The sequence below is a fragment of the Myotis yumanensis genome, unplaced genomic scaffold, assembly GCF_028538775.1.
Source record: "Myotis yumanensis isolate MYYU_CA2020_CCGP unplaced genomic scaffold, mMyoYum1.0.hap1 SCAF_3, whole genome shotgun sequence".
In the NCBI taxonomy this organism is placed as follows: Eukaryota; Metazoa; Chordata; class Mammalia; order Chiroptera; family Vespertilionidae; genus Myotis; species Myotis yumanensis.
This window is the reverse complement of record NW_027223754.1, coordinates 10,799,403-10,819,894: the sequence shown is the minus strand read 5'-3', so window position 1 is coordinate 10,819,894 and position 20,492 is coordinate 10,799,403.

Genomic DNA, 20,492 nt, shown 5'->3' with positions numbered 1-20,492 from the left:
CATAATATGCTAATTAAACCAGACGTCCTTCTGGACATCCTTCTGGACGACCTTCTGAACGAAGCCACCACTACGAGGGCCGAGCCACTTGCACAAATTTCGTGCATCGGGCCTCTAGTTTTATATAAAACACATTCTGTTCATATTGATGTTAAAGAACGTGAAGTTTTAAAAGGCCCCTAGTTTACTGAATCTTAGACACATGACAAGAACCAGAATGATTTCTCCCTAGTGAATGCAAATAGGAAAAGTTGGACAGAGAGACGCTGATAAGACAAGATCACATAGAATAGTAGGGATCTGGCATCAGCTCTTTTCAAAGAGCTACTGAGAATCATGAAAATCATTTCCCTCGAGAAACCTAATGAGAAAGCATCTGCTTAAACCTTCTTCCAGGAAACTATCCTGACAATTTTCATAATATATAAATTTTGATGATATTGTAAATATTATGATTTTAAAATATTAAAATTTGCTACTTCAAGTTCTTGACACACACACAATTTTTGGTGAGTGTATGAAATCAGCAAGATACAGTCCTTTAAAGTAAACTAATTCACATTCATTTTTTTAATTCTCCAACTACATATGAACATTTATAAGATATGAACATTTTCTGTGTCACTGATAGGTATGGGAAAAGTGGAAGTAGGAGAAGGTTTAGATAAGAGAGGAGTAACAAAATTAAGGGTGGCTGTATTGCATATAAAGTGATTGGGGTCTCTAGTAGCTGTCGCTAGTAGAACTTTCTGAATCAGGACCAGTACTTCTGGTAAGGATCTGCTAAAATTTAAGATCAGGGTGATAGTTGAACCTATGACAATGGAAACCTGCCTGAACACACACCCTTTCTGCTTTTTATCACAAATACTGAACCTCCCAGTCATAAAACATGGTTATGTCTCACCATATTTCAAAAACAAAGAAAAAAGCCCACAGAAAACAATCAACTTCCCCCACTGAATTGTCTTACTTCCTTCTCTTGCCAAGTTCATTTCAAAAGCAATAATTCTCATTTATTGTATTAATTTCCCCTGCCATTCTCTACTCATCCCACTAAAACACTACATTTTCTGCACCACTCCAATGAAAGTTGCTTTCAAAAAGGCGAACAGAGTTTAATCTAATATGTGTCTTCATTGTTGTTAGTATTGTTATTTAATATCTTTAAAATCTTTGATTTTTAACTATCTCCTAAAGTCTCTCTTCCTTTTAAATTCTGTGACATCATCCTCACTTATATTTTTATGACTTCTCCAACATTTCTTTTCAGTGTCTCCCATGGGCTTCTCTTTCTCCACTTGGCTCCAGAGTACTGGTGATCTCCAGGAATCTGTCCTTGGCCTTCACTCTCCATCCTTCCCAGGTTTAGCTTCAAATAGACACTTTCAGTTATGACATCCTACCTAAACCTCTACCCTAGTGAGCTTTGAGAGAGCCAAAGGAAAATGAAAGGTAGAAAGAGGGGAGATACTGAGAGGTGTGTAGAGGAAGACTGAGAAGCTGCCCTAACTGGTTTGGCTCAGTGGATAGAGCGTCGGCCTGTGGACTGAAAGGTCCCAGGTTCAGTTTCAGTCAAGGGCATGTACCTTGGTTGTGGGCACATCCCCAATGGGGGGTGTGCAGGAGGCAGCTGATCAATGTTTCTCTCTCATCAATGTTTCTAACTCTCTATCCTTCTCCCTTCCTCTCTGTAAAATTTCAATAAAATATATTTTTTTAAAAAAAAGACTGAGAAGCAACATGGGGAGACTGGGGCAGAAAAAAGGGAATGGAATGGCATATTACTTATCATTCTTTAAAATATCTGATATATTACTTAATATTTTTTTATTTCAGAGCAAATTACTGAACAGGTGTATTTATTAGAAAAATTTATTAATATGGGGAAAAATGAGAACTTCCACCCTAGCTGGTTTGGCTCAGTGGATAGACCGTCAGCCTGGGGACTGAGGGGTACCTGGTTCAATTCCAGTCAAGGGCATATATATACCCGAGTTGCTAGCTTGATCCCCAGTAGGGAGCATGCAAGAGGCAGCCAATCAACGATTCTCTCTCATCATTGATGTTTCTATCTCTCTCTCCCTCTCCCTTCCTCTCTATAATCAATGAAAATAAATAATAAAATAAAATAAAAAAGAGAACTGCCAGTTATTTTTTCATCTAATTAATGTTATTTTTCTAATAGTTTACTTTTAAGTACTAAGAAATGTTCTGCATAGAAAATAAACATACACAAGCATGCTATAGCAACAAAGTCAAAAGAGCAGTAAAATATTAGAATTAAAATATTTCCTACTAGTAACATATAATATAAAAATTAGAAGAAAATTTCAATGGAAAAATGATCAAGGAACATGAAAGATAATTCACAATAAAAAAAAATGCTGCCTTTTAACTAATGAAAATATGCTCAATGTTCCTCTTAGAAAAATAAATGCAAACTGAAACTACCCTGAAATACCATTTATTAATTCTCAGTTTGGCAAATTTTTTAATGTTTAGCAACATATTTCTCAACATATGTAATAGTAATCTAACTACCTTATTCCTCTAAAAATGTCAACCAAAATTTCTTAAAAGATTAATTTTGACAAGGAAAAAAAGTAGAGAGAAAATGAAAAGCACCAAAATTCTAAAAGCAGACATGCAGGTGGTATTTAACTGAACAAATCCCCAAATAAAGACTAATCTAGAGACAGAGCAAGGCAAGAGGTAAACTGATTTGATCGGGGAAATCCCAAAGTCTCAGGAAGTCTGGGCACCAGACATCTCAACAAGTGGAATTAAATATGGGGCTATTTCCAAGAAGCTGACATTTGTTTAACCACTAACCTCACCTTCTTGTCTGGCAGAAGGCTGGGGGCTTCTTCTCTGTAGAGGTCAAACAATGGATCCCCCAGAAGAGGCCTGACATACCTTCTCAGGTTGGAGAAGTTCTCTTCTAATTTGCTAAGACTTTAGCATGAATAGTTGTGAATTTTTTTAAAATATATTTTTATTGATTTCAGAGATGAAGGGAGAGAGAAAGAAACATCAATGATGAGAGAGAGTCATTGAACAGCTGCCTCCTGCACGCCCCACACTGAGGAATGAGCCCACAACCCGGGCATGTGTCCTGACCAGGAATCGAACCATGACCTCCTGGTTCATAGGTGGAAGCTCAACCACTGAGCCATGCCAGCTGGGCGTATTTTACCAAATGCTTTTTATTGTTCCTACTGACATTATCATATATGTTTTCTTTAATTTCTTAAGTGATTCATTGCATTAATCGATTTTCTAGTACTAAAACACCATTGTATTATTAGAATAAACTTCAAATGGTCATGATGAATGACCTTTTTAATATTCTGCTGAGTTTGCTAATATTGTGCTTAGAATCCTATAGAATAAAGAGGTAATATGCAAATTGACTGTTGCACCCTCACACAAGATGGCCGCCCTTATGTGGTCAAAGATGGCCACCCCCATGTGGTCATAAGATGGCCAACACAAGATGGCCGGCAGGGGATGGCAATTGTGGGCGATCAGGCCAGCAGGGGAGGACAGTTGGGGGCGACCGGGACTACAGGGGAGGGAGGGCAGTTGGGGGGGACCAGACCTGCAGACGAGGGCAGTTGGGGGCAATTAGGCCGGCAGGGGAGTGGTTAGGAGGTGATCAGACTGGCAGGCAGAAGCAGTTAGGGGCAAGCAGGCAGGCAGGCAGGCAGGCAGGCAAGCGGTTGGGAGACAACAGTCCTGGATTGTGAGAGGGATGTCCCAGATTGGAGAGGGTGCAGGCTGGCTGAGGGACATCTCCCCCCCCGCGGCCATCCAGTGCACGAATTTCATGCACCAGGCCTCTAGTATCTACATATATGTTCATGAACAAGGCTGCTTTTTTAAATGGGGGTCCTTAGAATTTATTGGAGAGCATCTCCTCTTTTTATTCTCTGGATGATTGTATAGGAGACAGCAATTACATTCTGCTTTTGTTGTGAGAACATTTTTCATTGCTAATTAAATGTTTTTAATGATTATAAGACAACTCAAGTTTGTTATTTTCTCTTAAGTAAGCTTTAGAAGTTTTACATTTTTACTTCAGTTAGTCTATTTTAAAATTTATTTGCATTATTTATTCTCTTCCTTTTTAAATCTCTGTTCAATTTTTATGACAATTTTATAATCAATTTTGCCACACGTTTATTACGTTTTTGTTATTTCAAGTATTTTTCTGGACTATTAAGAATGCATTCCAGCATGTAACTCTTCTATTGACATTTGTGTTTTCATTAATCCTCACCGAAGATATGTTTCCATTGATTTTTAGGAAGACTAGAAGAGAGAGGGAAATTCAGAGAGAAACATCGATTTAAGAGAAACACATCAATTGGTTGCCTCCTGCACAAGCCTCAAGTAGGGCCCAGACTGGTAAGGAGCCTGAAATCAAGGTATCTGCCCTTGATGGAATTGAACCCAGGGCCCTTTGGTCCATGGGTTGATGCTCTATCCAGTGAGCCAAACCGGCTAGGGCTCTTCCATTGACTTCCTTTCTCAGTGCTTTCTTTAGAAGCATTCAGATGTGTCTGAATTGGGTGGGAGTCTGATGCTTACTTTGGGAAAGATCACTCAATGTGCCTTCAACATTTCAGGTGGTACTGGTTTGGTGGTGATGAACTCCTTTAGCTTTTTCTTGTCTGTGAAACCCTTTATTTGACCTTCAATTCTAAATGATAGATTTGCTATCTTCTTTGGTGAAGTGCCTGTTCTTTCATGATCTCTTATTGTTTTTGGTGTTCTACTGTTGCACTACGATATGTTCTAGAATTAATTTGTTCTTTTTATCCTTCTTGAGATTTATAATTATTCCTGGGATGGTTTTGTGTCTTTTATTAATTCTGAAAAAAATTAGAATCCATCTTTTCTTTAAATATTCCCTCTCTCACATTTTTATAATCTTCCTTTCAAATTCTGTTTAGATGTATGCTGGATTCTCTCTCTGTCTTTTAACCTTTTTCTACATATTCAATTTTCTATACATTAGCTTATTTGTGTTGTATTTTATATGACTTTTCACATAAGCAACCCAGTCTACTAGTTCTTGCTTCATCTCCATCTAATCAGCTGTTTTAATCCTTCCATTGATTTTTTTATATATTTTAATTATTTTAGTTTTTAGGTTTTTTCCTAATTTTTTTTCCAAAACTGCCTGGTGATCTTTGGAAATTTCTTCATATTTTTCATTTCTGCTTTTATTCACTTAAACATATGCAGCAGCCTGACCAGTATGAACCAGGAGGTCATAGTTCGATTCCTGGTCAGGGCACATGCCCGGGTTGCAGGCTTGATCCCCAGTGTGGGGCATGTAAGAGGCAGTCAATCAATGATTCTTTCTCATCATTGCTGTCTCTCTCTCTCTCTCTCTCTCTCTCTCTTTCTCTCTTTCTCTCTTCCTTTCTGAAATCAATAAAAAAATTTTAAATAAAAATAAACATATGCAGCTTTTCCCTTTTATATTCTTTACTCACTAACTCCAATATCTAATGTCTGTGCAGGTCCGTTTCTGTTGACAATTGCTCATGATAACCTCTTCTCATGTGTTTTCTGACTTCTTATTAGTCAGAGTTGCTGCTGCTCTCCGTGAGGTGACTCTGTGGCCTGATTTGAGGATTTATTTCTCCATGGAGTATTGGCATCCACTTCTAGTCCTAATGACCAACGGGCACTGTGCAGTCTGTGTACTTTAAATTCGAATTCTCTGCCTGCAGTTTTCAGAGTGCAGACCCAGGTGAGAGCTGGCAAGAGGACTTCTTTTTTTTTTGTTTTTTTGTTTTTTTTTTACTTTTTTTTTTTTTAAATATATTTTACAGAGAGGAAGGGAGAGAGATAGATAGTTAGAAACATCGATGGGAGAGAAACATCGACCAGCTGCCTCCTGCACATCTCCCACGGGGGGATGTGCCCGCAACCCAGGTACATGCCCCCGACCGGAATCGAACCCGGGACCTTTCAGTCCGCAGGCCAACGCTCTATCCACTGAGCCAAACCGGTCCTGGCAAGAGGACTTCTTTTAAGATCCACCCCAACCAACACCGAGATAGAAAATGCTCCTTTCTGTTTCCCTGTGGCTCTCTGAAAGGGATTTCCAAGCCAACTACCCATCCTACGAGGGGCAGAGACTGTGTCCTCGGCTCACTTCCTCTTTGGGAAGGCAAAGATCTCTCCCAGCTTATCTGGTGCCTTCAGACACTGCCCTGGATGCAACTGTCTTACTTCCCGACCTCATTTTATTTTTTCTGTTTTGCTGCAAGGTTTCAGGATCATTAGCTCATCATAGTGCCAAAAAAAAAAAGTGTGGAATATTTACTTGTCATTATATATCTTCTTGTATTTGAATTTTGAATTATTCGCCTACATTATATACTATACATAAATATATTTAAATAAAATTTAAAATAAATATTCAAAAGATCATTTTGATCCTACATTTAATAATAATTTTAAGCTATATTTAGGCTTTGTTTTTGGCTTCAGCTTGATCTCTCAGTTGAAATGCAAAAAAGAAATGTTCTCAACATAAGAAAAAAACGTTTCATATCTAATTCATCCGAACAGCATGACTCCTCAAGACTACATTTTATAAAAGGGGTACAGGGTGAAGGGCAAGGTTCCTTACCTTGTTCTCTCTCATTTAGAGAGCAGAACCTAGAGGGCTTTTTTGATGTTGACAAAGGATTTCTAGAGAATCACTGAAGTCATTGCTAATTCATGGCGAAATGATATACTGCTTACTTTGCAAACTTATTTACAAAATAATTTTTTACCTACCTCGTAATGTAGGAATTTCAGATGTATGTATGTTTTTCTCCAAAAAATGTGATTACAGTTTGCCTGGCCTGAACCTGGCTAGATGTCCCACACTGATCTCCAGGTGACCTGCCAGAGCTGTCCTCCTCTTCCTTCAGGGCAATTCCTAATCCTGTGCATTATGATGCTTGCATGTACAACTGCTCAAAATCTGGTCTTCCACCATCATATCAGTCATTTCTATGGAAGGTTGTGTTTCCTCCCAGTGTGCTCTGCGCCCCTGGCAGAGCTGCAATTGCCCTTGCCTTGTGTCTTCCGAATGCTCGTCTGCAGGATCAGGAGCTGTTCTTCTCTCTCTGGGCTACCAGCTCTCCCTGTAGATTTGTAGCAGTGGCAAGTGTTGCCAAAGGGGTGCATACTGTCCTTCGGCTGAAAATCATCTCCTGCAATAAATTCCAGCTTCACTGCAAAGCTCCCCCGGTATATGACGTTAGTACCACCAAATTAAGGGTCAAAAATATTTTAAGTATACTAACTAGATAATGTATCATAAAACCACACATTTTAATTTAAGAAATAATTCTTATATCTCATTTAAGAGATCATTATTATATTTCAAAGCCTTCCATCACAAACTTCATAATCCTGCTCCAAGGAAATACCATATATAGCCCATTATGAATTCTGACTTTTCAGTCTTTTTTTATATTAATACTAGAGGCCCAGTGCATGAAATTCGTGCACTGGTAGGATCCCTGGTGGCTGCCAGCTGCCGGCGGGGGGCCTCGCTCCCTTCCCCTGGCCAGCCCTGACCACTGGTCAAACTCCCGGATGAACTCCCAGTCCAACAGGATAATTTGCATATGCTTTTATTTTATAGGATGTTTTTATTGATTTCAGAGAAGAAGGGAGAGGGGGAGAGAGATAGAAACATCAGTGATGAGAGAGAATCATTGATAGGCTGCGTTCTGCACACCCCCACACTGGGGATCAAGCCCACAACCTGTGCATGTGCCCTGATTGGCAATCGGACCATGACCTCCTGGTTCATAGGTTAATGGTCAACCACTGAGCCACACTGGCCAGGCATGGCTTTTCAGTCTGGACTGCCGTTAGTGCACTTGTTTGTGTTGGAGTCTTGTTTTGTTTTCTAATATATAAGGGTTATTTTCTCCCGCTCCTGGAATAACCCTCTACTCCCAAGTCTTTAACTTTATGACTACCTATGGTAACTGCACAGAATTAATGAAAGATCAGGACAGTAGGGGTGAGAAACATGGGACAATACAGGGCGGACTCAAATGTAATTCATGAAAGAGACTGAGGGGAGCTTCTGGTTCCTTCTCTCAGAACCTCCTGCTTTTGCCACAGCAAAACATAAACCCAACCCCAAGGACAGTGCACAGTTATTCACTAATAGATTTGGTGGGATTCAAAAGAGCATTTCTATGTATAAGTAAGTCCTGTCTAACCTACATTTTCTTGCACCAAACAAGAGAAGGAACCTTACAGACTTGGAAAGAAAAGTGTTTCCCTGGACCCTCCCTCCTCCTCTTCTCTGTCTCTCTCCAACTCCTCTCCTTCCCTGTAATTTCCCCGTTTCAATCCCTCCCTCCCTGCCCACCCTCCTCCCTATGAATAGACTATCTCCTTCTTGTGTTTTGCAAACTTAAAGCCTTAGGCCTGTTCCAGATGCCCATCGCTAGTGGCTCCTCCTGCTGGGTCAGCCACCACCCATTCCTACTGGACTGGGAGGGAACAGGCACACGGGAGTGAGTGGAGAGGCAAGAAAGGGAAAAGCTGCTCCTGACAGCTGTTGGCTGGGAGCTGCCCAGCGCTCACAGCTAGGCCTTCTGTTCTGTTGAACAAAAGCAGTTTCACAGAACACCGACATCAAACACGGCCACTCGGTGACTGTGATGGAGAGAAGCAAACACAAGACCACTCCATAAACATGACTGAGCACAGATTAAAAACAGCAGCACTGTGCTAACCACAATAATGTCTCAATGTCTCCTTCACCCGGCTTCCATGAGTGCCCCATCCATTACAAACTGTCACTTAAATTCTACTCCATTCCCCCTGCCTCCTAGACACAAATTAATACACTTTATCATAGAATTTTCTGACAGCATCAGAGGAAAACCATGTTTCCTTGATTCCTCACCCAAATCGCTGAACACAAGTCCAAATTCTCTGCCTGAGACACCCCATAGGACCCCATTGTGTGGTCTCCTTGCCTCCAGTACCCATAATCCCACCTTGCTGACTACAGAGTGCTCCAGGTGGCCTTTGGATGGTGGCTTCAACAGTGCTCACCCTTCTCTCCCTCAGCCTCTTCCCTCCGTTATGAGGGCTATGGGGCTTCCTTTATAAAATCACCGAAGAAGCAAATACACCTCTAAGATGAGCTTCTATTTTCTAAGATAAAACAGTCTCGTTTCCTATGAAGAAAAAAAAATATTCTTGTTAGTAGAACTGCCATTTGTGAATCAACAATCACAGTATTACTATACTAAGGAAACTTTAACTCTTTTCTCTCTCTGGGCTACCAGCACTATCATGTCTTACATTACAATAATTACTACATTGGCTATCCCAGACCCTCTTAGAAATCCAAGAGCATTAATGTGTACTTCTGTTAATTCGCTTCAAAAATCTCATCTATTTCCCACCTGTCCTTGTCAGTGAAGGAAGTATTATCTTCCAGTACATCTGATCACATCATGAAATTGTACACGGTAGAGTTATTCTTATAAGAAGAATATTTTCAAACATTGGAGATTGACCAAAATCTCACTATCATTTACAAAAATCTCTCCAATCTACAGAGTTACCTTCAGTCTAATATTGTTCCCATTGTTGCTATTGAAAACCAGTCACCCCCAGGGCAGTGTTAGTATTATTTGAGAAGAACAGGTAAAGATTTCCAAGCTTAAAATTTTCCTTCCCACTAGGTTGCCACTAGGGAAAGAAAAAAATTTACATTTAATGAGTTTCCTCTAAATGTGAAGCACTCTCACAAAAAAAAAAATGTATCTCATTTAACCTCACGACATGCTGCAGGATGGGTACTGTTACCCAGATCTTGACACTTGAAACCAAAAGCAATGGCTTTTCTCTGTAGGACTGGGACCCTGTCTTCTATCTATTATTCCTCCAGGATAGCTCAATGGTGGACCCCATGTGGGCTCAATAAAAGGTCAGTTGGCTAAATGAGGCTTGAAAAGGTTAAGAAAATTGTCTAAGGTAAAAAATTTTCTAAGAAGCAAAGTAAGCATTTCAACCCCTGTCTGGTTCTAAATTCCTAACATTTATTGAGAATCTAAGTATACCACTAGCTAAGATTGTGTATCTGACAATTAAGCCTATACCATGGCCGAACTATAAGCAGGGTAAAGGAGTAAATTTTTATAAGTATCCTACACTCCCATCAGTACCCAGGACATAGTAGGCATACAGTAATGTTATCATATTTTTCCGTGTATAAGACGCCCCCATGTATAAAACACCGCCCACTTTTCCAACCCCAAATTTAGAAATCAATATTTTAAACATTTTGCTGGTTTTTGTCTTAAGGCCTTCTTCTTTTTTGGCATCTTAAGGATTTGTTCTTCCTCTTTTCTTCACTGTCTGATCCTACACTAGTGGGAGGAGGTCCAAATTGTCTATGTGCCACTCTATTTCCATGCTCTTTAGCGTAGTTGATTATATTCAGTTTGAATTTTGCAGAGTAAGACAATCGCTTACTGATATTTATTTTTGACATCTTTATGGGCTCAGAATGCTCTGGTCCCTGTTGCATCTGCACACCCTCCACCTCCACCTCCAGTTACAGCATCAGCTGATGTCAGTAACAATAAGGCTTGTGATTGGAGGAAGCCTGTTTGACAAGGTATAAGCAGCTATGCAACCTCGATTTGACGCCTCTCAATTTTCAGTGTAACGATTTTAGAAAAAAATAGTGTCTTATACACAGAAAAATATGGCATTTCCCTTTTCCTAACTGAATAGAAGTACATAATGTTATTCTGGAGCCAAGTCTCTCTTGGATCTTCTAGACCACAGGTGTCACTGGTTGTTCACATTGTGTGAGTAATCAGTGTCCATGCATCTTCTTGACCCGAACCAACAGCAGGATTTGCTGACATTGTATTCTGTGCTTCTGATGTGTACCGATCACTATGATATGTATTATGAAAGAGGAACCAGGCAAAAAGCAACATTTGTTTTACAATCAGTGTGCCAGATCTTGAGCCTAGTCATCCAGCTAGAATGTGAAGGACTTGAAATTTAGCCCAGCTCTACCTGACTACCATGCTGTGTCTCATAAAGAGTTGAAAAGTAGCCCAGCTGGCGTGGCTCTGTGGTTATAGCATAGACCTACGAACCAGGAGGTCACAGTTCAATTCCAGGTCAGGGCACATGCCCTGCTTGCAGGCTTGATCCCCAGTAGGGGGCGTTCAAGAGGCAGTTGATCAATGATTCTCTTATCATTGATGTTTCTATCTCTCTCTTCCTCTCTGCATTCAATAAAAATATATTTTCAAAAAAAGAGTTAAAAAGTAAGACAAAGGTGAAGTGGTAGGGAATAAAAAGATCAGCATACAATAAAAGATAAACCCTGTTTCCATTTAATCAATGAAATTTAAATGCAGATTCAGGTGGGCGAAAAGAAGAGAAGGATACGGAGGACACAGGTTGGAGGAGAAGAAAAACCTTCCTAACTTTTCGCTTACTGACTCCATCACAGCACAAAGGTGCAGGAACCCACTGAGCTCTTTCCACCTGTCCTTCCACTCAACTTGGACAATTCTAAAATCTTTTCACACAAAAATACTGCCAGCACCTCTCCCTATTCCTAGCGCAATGGGCTGCTCAGGACTCACCCTCTCATCACAGAAGGATGCTACCCAACACAGAGTGCATAAAATTGATCCCAATTCTAATCAGCCCTAAGGAGTTTATTGAAAATATTTTAGGCTTTCAATTTCACTTGTAAACAACATCATTTTACTCATAGATGAAAAATATTTTACCAATAGCAACCAGAATGTGTTATTAATAGAGTCAGTAGGGAGTGTCTGCCTGGACTGAACTCTAAGCCATTGGCTATGGTACTGCCAGATGGTGTCAGCACTTCCAGTGCCTTTGCTCTGGCCCCCAGTGAATCTGCCTCAGTCTCTGGAGCTAAATTGGCTCTCAGTGGGCAAATGTAATTGTAATCCTACTCTCAAGTCAGAATTAAAGGCCTTTCCCTCTACTCCTCTCCCCCCTCTGCCTGTAACTTTAGCATATGTTAGTTTTCAATTACTGTTGTAACAAATTACTGCAAACTAAGTGGCTTAACACCACACAAATGTAGTGTCTTGCAGTTCTGGAAGTCAGAAGTTTGAAATCTTTTTTCCTAGGTTAAAATTAAGGTGTAGAAAAGCCTGAGTTCCTACTGGAAGGTCTAGAGAAATTCTGTTTCTTTGCATTTTCCAACCCCTAGAGCAGTGGTTCTCAACCTGTGGGTCGCGACTCTTTTGGCAGTCGAACGACCCTTTCACAGGGGTCACCTAAGACCATCCTGCATATCAGATATTTACATTACAATTCATAACAGTAGCAACATTACCGTTATGAAGTAGCAACGAAAATAATTTTAAGGTTGGGTCACAACATGAGGAACTGTATTTAAAGGGCCAGAAGGTTGAGAACCACTGCTCTAGAGGCATCCTACATTCCTTGGCTTATAGCCCCTTCCTCCACCTTTAAAGCCAGGAGAACGCAGTCATGCCACACCTTACGATGGGGATACGTCCTGAGAAATACATCCTTAGGCAATTTTGTTGTGTGAACATCAGAGAGTGCACTCACACAAACCTTGATGGTATTACCCGTCTACACAACTAGGTTGCTGGTATAGTCTACTGCGACTAGGTACAAGCCTGTACAGCATGTTACTGTACAAAACAGCATGCAATTAAATCAAGCACAAGAGGAAAAGATGCAATCAAGAGATGTGTAAACACAAGATGTCTGAGGCTGCTGCCAATGTAGCAGAGCATACTGTTTATAGCAAACATTTTTTATACAAATATAAAGTACACTCTAAAATAAGAATTAAAAGCATAGTATAGCGAATAACTAAATCAGTAACAGTCATTTATTATCACGTATTATATACTGTACATAATTGTATGTGCTATACTTTTATACAATTGGCAGTGCAGTCGGTTTGTGTACACCAGACTCACCATAAACATGAGCAATGCATTGTGCTCTGACATCACAATGGCTATGACATCACTGGTGATTGCAACTTTTCAGCTCCATTATAATCTCACGGGACCACCGTGTATCTGCGACCCATCATTGAGAGAGACATCCTTGCGTGGCCCATAAACAGTACCGTTTCTTTCTTCTGACCTTGCATCTTGTCTGCACTCCTCTGGGCCATCATCTCCATTTCTTCTCATGCCCAGTAACACCCCACTGAGTATTTTTTTTAAGCACAGGTAACAGGATACAGAGGAGTGAGGACTGATCAGTGTATTTCAGACCGCTTCAGCCAGGCTGGAGGCTTTTCTTGTCAGGCCTCAGGCTGACATCACTCCACTGTGTAATCTCAAACTCTGTGGATGCACTTTAGCTGTTCCAATTACCTGAAGTCTCTCTTATGGGGCATGAGGTTAGAGGAAAGTAAGCTCTACCCTTCTCCCATAGAAAGGGGGTCTAGGATCCCGAGGGCATGGATTACTCTCTCCAAAGAAAGCCTCCAATTTCCAAAGAAACCTTCAGCTACTTTGACTGTAACATGGGCTCACCTACAACAAGAGTAAAGGCAAAAGCTATTTTTTTTTTTTTACAACTCCTTTGCAAGTTTAACATAAGAAAAAATGAGGTTGGCACATAGATGATCTTGTTCCTCCATGAAATCCTAAAGAGAAGGTGTTTGAATTTAACATCCTGTCACATATAGTCAGTTCTGCTAGAATGCTACATATTTATTCCTAAAAATCACCGCGTTATGCAAAAATGTGCAATAAAAACCACAGGGCTTACGAGTTTATGAACCTAACACTTAAAAACTTTCTCAGTGACACACTAAAAGATAGGACCTAATAAATATAGGCGCACAGTTTTATACTTGCTAAATGGTTAAGAACTACATAAATGCTACAATAAATATGACACTTCCCAGCGATAAAGACCTGAATTTGCTTGTGGATATAGGCATCAGAAGGATTGAGACTTGTGAGTTATTGTGAGGTGGTGACAGGAGGTAATCAGCAGGGGCAGGAAAAGGGGGAAATCAGAAGGAAGGTTGTAATACCACATGTGAATGGCTGTGGCTCTAAATAAGTTCGGTGAACGAAGACAGTGGGCAGATGTTGGTGATGGGGTTGGGGGTCGGGTGGAGGTGGGGGACATTGTGCACCCCTGTATGAGTAGGCTCAGCTGAAAGCAGTTTTCTGTGTCCACCTACTGCTTCTCGTGGATGAAATCAGACACAAGCAAACGTGAGATTCCTGATATGCTCAAATAAATGGCACAAATTTGAATTTTCAAACAAGCTTTATAGCAAAACTGACTGCATTTTTATATGTGTTCTGATCAGATCTTCCTGATGGAGGAATACCAAAGGATGGTGGCTTATCAAGCTATTCATCGTTACGCTGTTTTCAGTTGTCTGGCAACATATGGTGAGAAATAGAAGTCATCCCCCTACATTAAAGGCAAAATGGAGAAGAGAGTGTGAACGTGTCTCAGAAAGACGCAGGATAAAATGCAGGACAGGAAACAGTCAGTCATAGCATAAAGGGAAGGTCCACTAGTGGGGAGAGCCCTGGGGTCAAGCTGGGGGATGAGTCAGCTCTGCATGACAGAGCAATGGGATTTTTACTGTCATTTATTGTCTACCTTCTCTTGCACTCATGCTGCTTCCTCCAAGGTCTTCTCCTCATCATCTTAATAACAATATTACCAATATAGTCCCCTTTTTTAAAGGAGCTGCTTTAGGAATGTTGTCCAGGGATCACAGGACTCCCCCCAGTTCCTGTGCCCTATCCTCTCTGCTTCCCTGCCATCACTTCCAACATAGCTGGGCATGCACCTGTTTTAGCTATCTATCTCAGTAGAAGGAAAAGGGCAAAATAACCTTGTGTCTCTTTTAAAAAGATCTTTTTAAAGGGCACTACAAGTATAAACATATACAAAGTGTATTCTTATAAATTCTGGGGATTATCCTTTCTATTGATTTATTTCTTGTGATGCCCCCAATTTCTAAGCAATTTGGCCCAACCCAATTTTTATTAACATTCTAAAGGTAAATAAAAGGTGTGTCCCAAAATGTTGACACTTTATTTGATTATACCAGGTGGTCAAGAACATTCTGATGGACATTTCCATCTGCCAATGGGCAAATCCTCAACCCTAACTATTGGTTGTTTCAGGATCCAGAGTTCTGATTTTTGGCTTGAAATGTCACTGGTATCCTCTGGTTACTTAATAACCAAGAATATGACATTTTACTATAATGCTTTGTTTTATAACTAAATTTTGCTGTCATTTTAAGATATTAAATTTTGTGCCCCCAATAGTAAAGTACATTTGTTTTACCTGAGTTGGTCAACCAAATGCAGAAGGAAGAAAGAAAAGAAGGGAACTTAAACATGGGAAGAAAAGAAAAAAAATGGAGTCTATTATAACATCTAATTTCTTCCCACCTATTTTTTTCCTCATGGAAATTATTTATGAATGAATTTAATACAATAAAATAGTAAAGTGGTCAAGTATTTCAATGACTTACCTTGATTCAAGTGAAATTTTAATAGACCTTTATTTGAAACTCTCCCATTCTTCTGGTCTGCTGTTTTTTAAGCTAAACTGGCTATTTTTTTTCTAAATCTCAGTATTTGACCCTATGTTCTTGATCTTCAGTCTTTACTAGAATAGAACAGCACCATCTTACAACTTCAGTTATTATGTATATGACAATTGCTTTAAAACTACTTCCTCCAGCCCCAACTTGTTAAAAGAACTGATTTTCTGTCTCTAACAGCCAAAGGATTCACTGTTCTTTCTACATTCATGTACCTCAGTGTCACTCAAAGTCAAATGCTCCATTTAACAAACTGGACCTTCAGCTAACTAATTTCTATTGAGGAATAATATAGTCCAGTAGTTAAAAAAAAATAGGCTTTGGAGTTAGCAGAGCTGGGTGTGTATCCAGTTCCCTTAAGTCTGTGGCATTGGGCGATGTCTTTAAATTTTCAATAGTAGTGTAAATATTATGCACAGTACTTGGCCTTTAATAAATGTTTCATAAATGGGAGAAATTATTTTCCACCTGGGACACATTATCCAAAAGAGTATAATCTTATTACAGAGAAAATACGTGTGCATAAAAAATCCTTCAAGTCAAAGGTGTTCTCTTTGCCTTGACCTCATAAACACATCAAAGAAGGTTGGAGGCAGTGGCTCAGCATATCTCAGTGAGCTTGCTTATCTAAGCACTTCGCCCTGGTGATCACCCACTGGGGTAAAAGCCACATTACAGTCCCCAGAGGACCAAGCTTCCAGGAAAAGGGTAAGGCTCTGACCCCCCAGTGCAGAGTCAAGAAATTGTCCATAAAGTGAAAGGTAACTGTGGTAGAGACGAGAAGAGGTATATAACATGGAATCTGCTTCCAGCAGCAGAGAACTCAGAAACTATTAAGGAAATCCTGTGTCTTCCACAGATTCTTCTTTTTAAAGACTTATCCTTAGCCTCTCCCCTATAGGCACTAATAACAAGATAATATAATTACTCATCCAGTTCCTGAAGAATTAATAAATAGAGCTTTGTATATTCAGTATGTGAAGGATTTATTTTATTCTGTAACTAAAATAACAGTTAAAAATTGCACACATGGGCCAGACCACCTAGGTTCAAATTTTATCTCTACTACTTGTTGGCTCTGTGAGCCTGGTCAAGTTACTCAACCTCTCTGTACTTTACTTTCTCACCAGGAAATAGGAGGTAATAATGGTAACTACTATTTCTCTGGATCATTATGAGGATAAAATGAGTACTTGTAGTTAAGCACTTAGGACAGTCCCGAGCAAAAAGTAAGTGCTATAACGATTTGCTTTCATTGTTATTGCTATTATCATTGTATTGCAATACATTTCCTTTCTCAAAGCAATCATCCTGCTAAGGACAGCAGAAAACAACTTATATGTCAGGGATGGAGTCAAGAGCAACCATCTGCTTGATGGGATTCTTTGTTAGACAAGGAAGCTTGCTCTTTTCAGCTATTTGTATATCAATTGTATATACATACGTGTACAGAAGATGAGTCTTGAAGGGCAGCCAACATTGGGCCATAAAAGGTGTCATTAAGAACCAAATTTCACTGCATTGATTTTTATTCTAAATTAGCTTACAAAGCATATGCTATAAAGCACTTTAAAATTCATCCATTAATAAACTACCTGACTTACAGCAAAGCTTCCTACTAACATGTTGGTAGACATCTCATTGCAAAGAAGTGGATGGAATGGCCCACGGTTAAACAGTACTCCAATACTGGAAAAAAGTACAAAGGTTTCATTGGCTTGTACAAACTTTACTTTTATCATCCTTCCCTTTGTATGTATAATGCATGTTCTGTTCTATAGACAAAGCTAAATAGTAATAGAGGATGTTGCCATTAGACCTTAAATACAACCCCAAATGGTCGTCTTAGTTTGGGATACGCTATAGAGAGGGAATATATGCAACTGTATCTGTATTTATTTTTTTTACAAAAAGTGAATTTAAATGTATAATTAGGCATTTTTAAACATATTTACATGGCCTTATTAGGCGACTTAATACAGATAATTCAGGCCCTTTTAACTTATTTTCCCAGAACTGGAGGGCTTTTCATTCCCTCTATCCTCCATCTTTGGAGGATGACTTAAAAGTCTGTAACATACACCCTGAGAAACTCAAATCTAAGAAGATACATGGAGAAAAAGCAGCCATTCTAACAAGCTTTTTTACCAGCTCAGGGGCTAGAGGAATGGTCTTACTCCCAAATACTCTCAAGTCTCAGGGAGCTAATAAAAAATAAGTCGAATAAGCTGAAGAAGGGGGGATATAAATGAGAGGGTCAAATAATCTGCCAAAGACTCTGATTTTTACCATGTAGGCATGAATATTCAGTATTTTCATATACATCCATTTGTGGAAAGAAGAGAAATATCTCTCTCTCTCTCTCTCTCTCTCACACACACACACACACACACACACACACACACACACACACACTTGTTAGAATTAGTCTGTGCATCACAAGGGTTGAGAAAAAGACTCAAGGGTCCATCTGGTATGGCTCAGTGGTTGAGCACCAAACTATGAACCAGGAGGTCACAGTTTGATCTCTGGTTGGGGCACATGTCCAAGTTACACACTTGATCCCCAGTGGCTGGTGTGCAGGAGGCAGTTGATCAATGATTCTCTCTCATCATTAATGTTTTTATCTCTCCCTCCCTCTCCCTTCTTCTTTGAAATCAATAAAAATATTTTTTCTTTAAAAAGGAAGAAAATGACTCAAGGGTTGAACAAAGGGAAAGGAGACTAAGTTGAGCAATTTCAGGGATGTCCTGGTATATATAAAAAAAAAAAAACAGCAGCCAAATCCCACTCCTGACACCAAAAAAAAAAAAAAAAAAAAAAAAAACAGCTTTGGAGGAGGAGAAGCATCTTTAACTATTGCTCATAAGTCAAGCTTTTCAATTTTCTGTGTTACTCAGTGCTATCAGGTTGCAGGGATTAAGAAAGAGTTAAAGGGCCAGAAGCAGTTGGCAAGAGACTTGGGCATATATATATATATATTAAAGTTGTGAAATATTTAACAGAAAAAGAAAGCACATTTCATGAATTGACATGTACAGGTTAGCTTTAAAAAATTCCTGGAGAATTTCAAGAGCAGCGAAGAAGGGGTAAAAATTCAGAAATAGAAGGAAATTGAGAAAGGGTTGGCCTGTGATGATAAGTGAAGTGAGGAAAGTGCAAAATACAGTTTAAGGAAAAAAATAATTCCCATCTCAGTGAAACACTTGTAGACCAAGAACCTGGAAACTAGGTCTGAGGTGGAAGGTATTGGGGACCACCACCCCAGAAAAGCTTTGCTACCTCAATCTTTGGAGTTATTTCTGCTAAAAGCGAATATCCTAAGCTTTAGTTCCTGAGGGCAAAGATTTAGCTTTGGCTGGTGATAATTTTCCTACTGGAGAAAGCAATTTTATTTTGATGATCTTGAAGGGTCTCAAGATTTCTATCCACTGTCTCAACATGTCCCAAACTGATTTTATATTTTCTCCTCTCCCCTTTTATGTTAATCTGGGTATGCCCAGAAGCAGTTACCAGAGAGGATTACCAGTAAATGTGCAGAAATTTTATGAGGTGAAATGCTGATAATTGTTCAACAACTAGGTCTCTACAGGGTAGAGAGCTGATTTAAAATGTTTGTAGATTGGTTGATGTATGTACTCCCACCACGCCATTTCTAACCATCAGCATGCTGCCGCACACCACTGTTTATAAGGGGAACTGGGGAAGGGAGCTGGCCAAGGCTGTACCCAGGGGAAAGAGGGGGGAGAAGTTTGGATGGAAGTTTGGATGACTGTTTTAGCAAACATTTCTGACACCTCAAAAAAGACAACACATTTAACAGTTACTCTTTAAAATGTCTAATAAAAATTTAACTGAGTATAACAGTTCTTTAGAGATATGCCAAAGGAAGGAAGGAAGAAAAAGAGTCATTGAGTCAAATAAAAGGCAATATTTGAAATGCTCAAGAATTTTTAGGAAAACGTCCTAAGAGATAAGGAGTGAGGATTAGAATTAGGAACTCAGAAGGATGAGCATTGTGCTTTGGGGCCATCGCAAAACTGGAGGTAGAGTTTCCATCAAGGATGGAAACCAGGACATGAGGGCAAGAGCAAGACTGAGAGAGGCTGTATTTCTGAACTCCATATAAGTTCATGGTCAGCACCGTGGAAAATACCACAGAAGGCAGCATACAAAAATGCAGAGTCCTGCTCATGTTGTTGCTAAAGCTTAGTAAAGAACTATTAATATTTAACATCTGTTGAGAAGTTAACCTTAAGTTAGGTGGTGTTCTAAGTGCAAGTGTTATGTCATTTGCTGCAACAATCCATGAGTCTGCATTATCTTCAACCACTGAGAAATGAAGATTAAGCACCTTGCCCAGTGCCATAGAGTTAGGGTGGAGCCAAGATTTGAACCTAGAGTTCTGGCTTTACTGCCTTATCACCTCACCTTGCATCTGGCTAACCCATATGCAGATATACCACAAAACTAATTAAACAAGTATCAGGCCCCTTAATTGTTTGAGACCCTCTAAATCCTGACCTAAGGTTAAAATTCGTAATTTTTAATTATTTTTCTTAAAGATGACTCTCCTCATTTGCATAAGATTGAACATGTTTGTTTGTTTGTTTGTTTAATTGAATTTAGAGAGGAAGGACTTGGAAGGGAGATAGAAACATCAATGAGAGAGAAACATTCATCAGCTGCCTCCTGCACGCTCCCTACTGGCGCCTGTGACCCAGGCATGTTTCCTGACCAGGAATCAAACCTGAGACCTCTTGGTGCACAGGGTGATGCTCCAACAACTGAGCTACAGCAGCTGGGCTGCATAAGCTTTAGGCCTCACAAAACT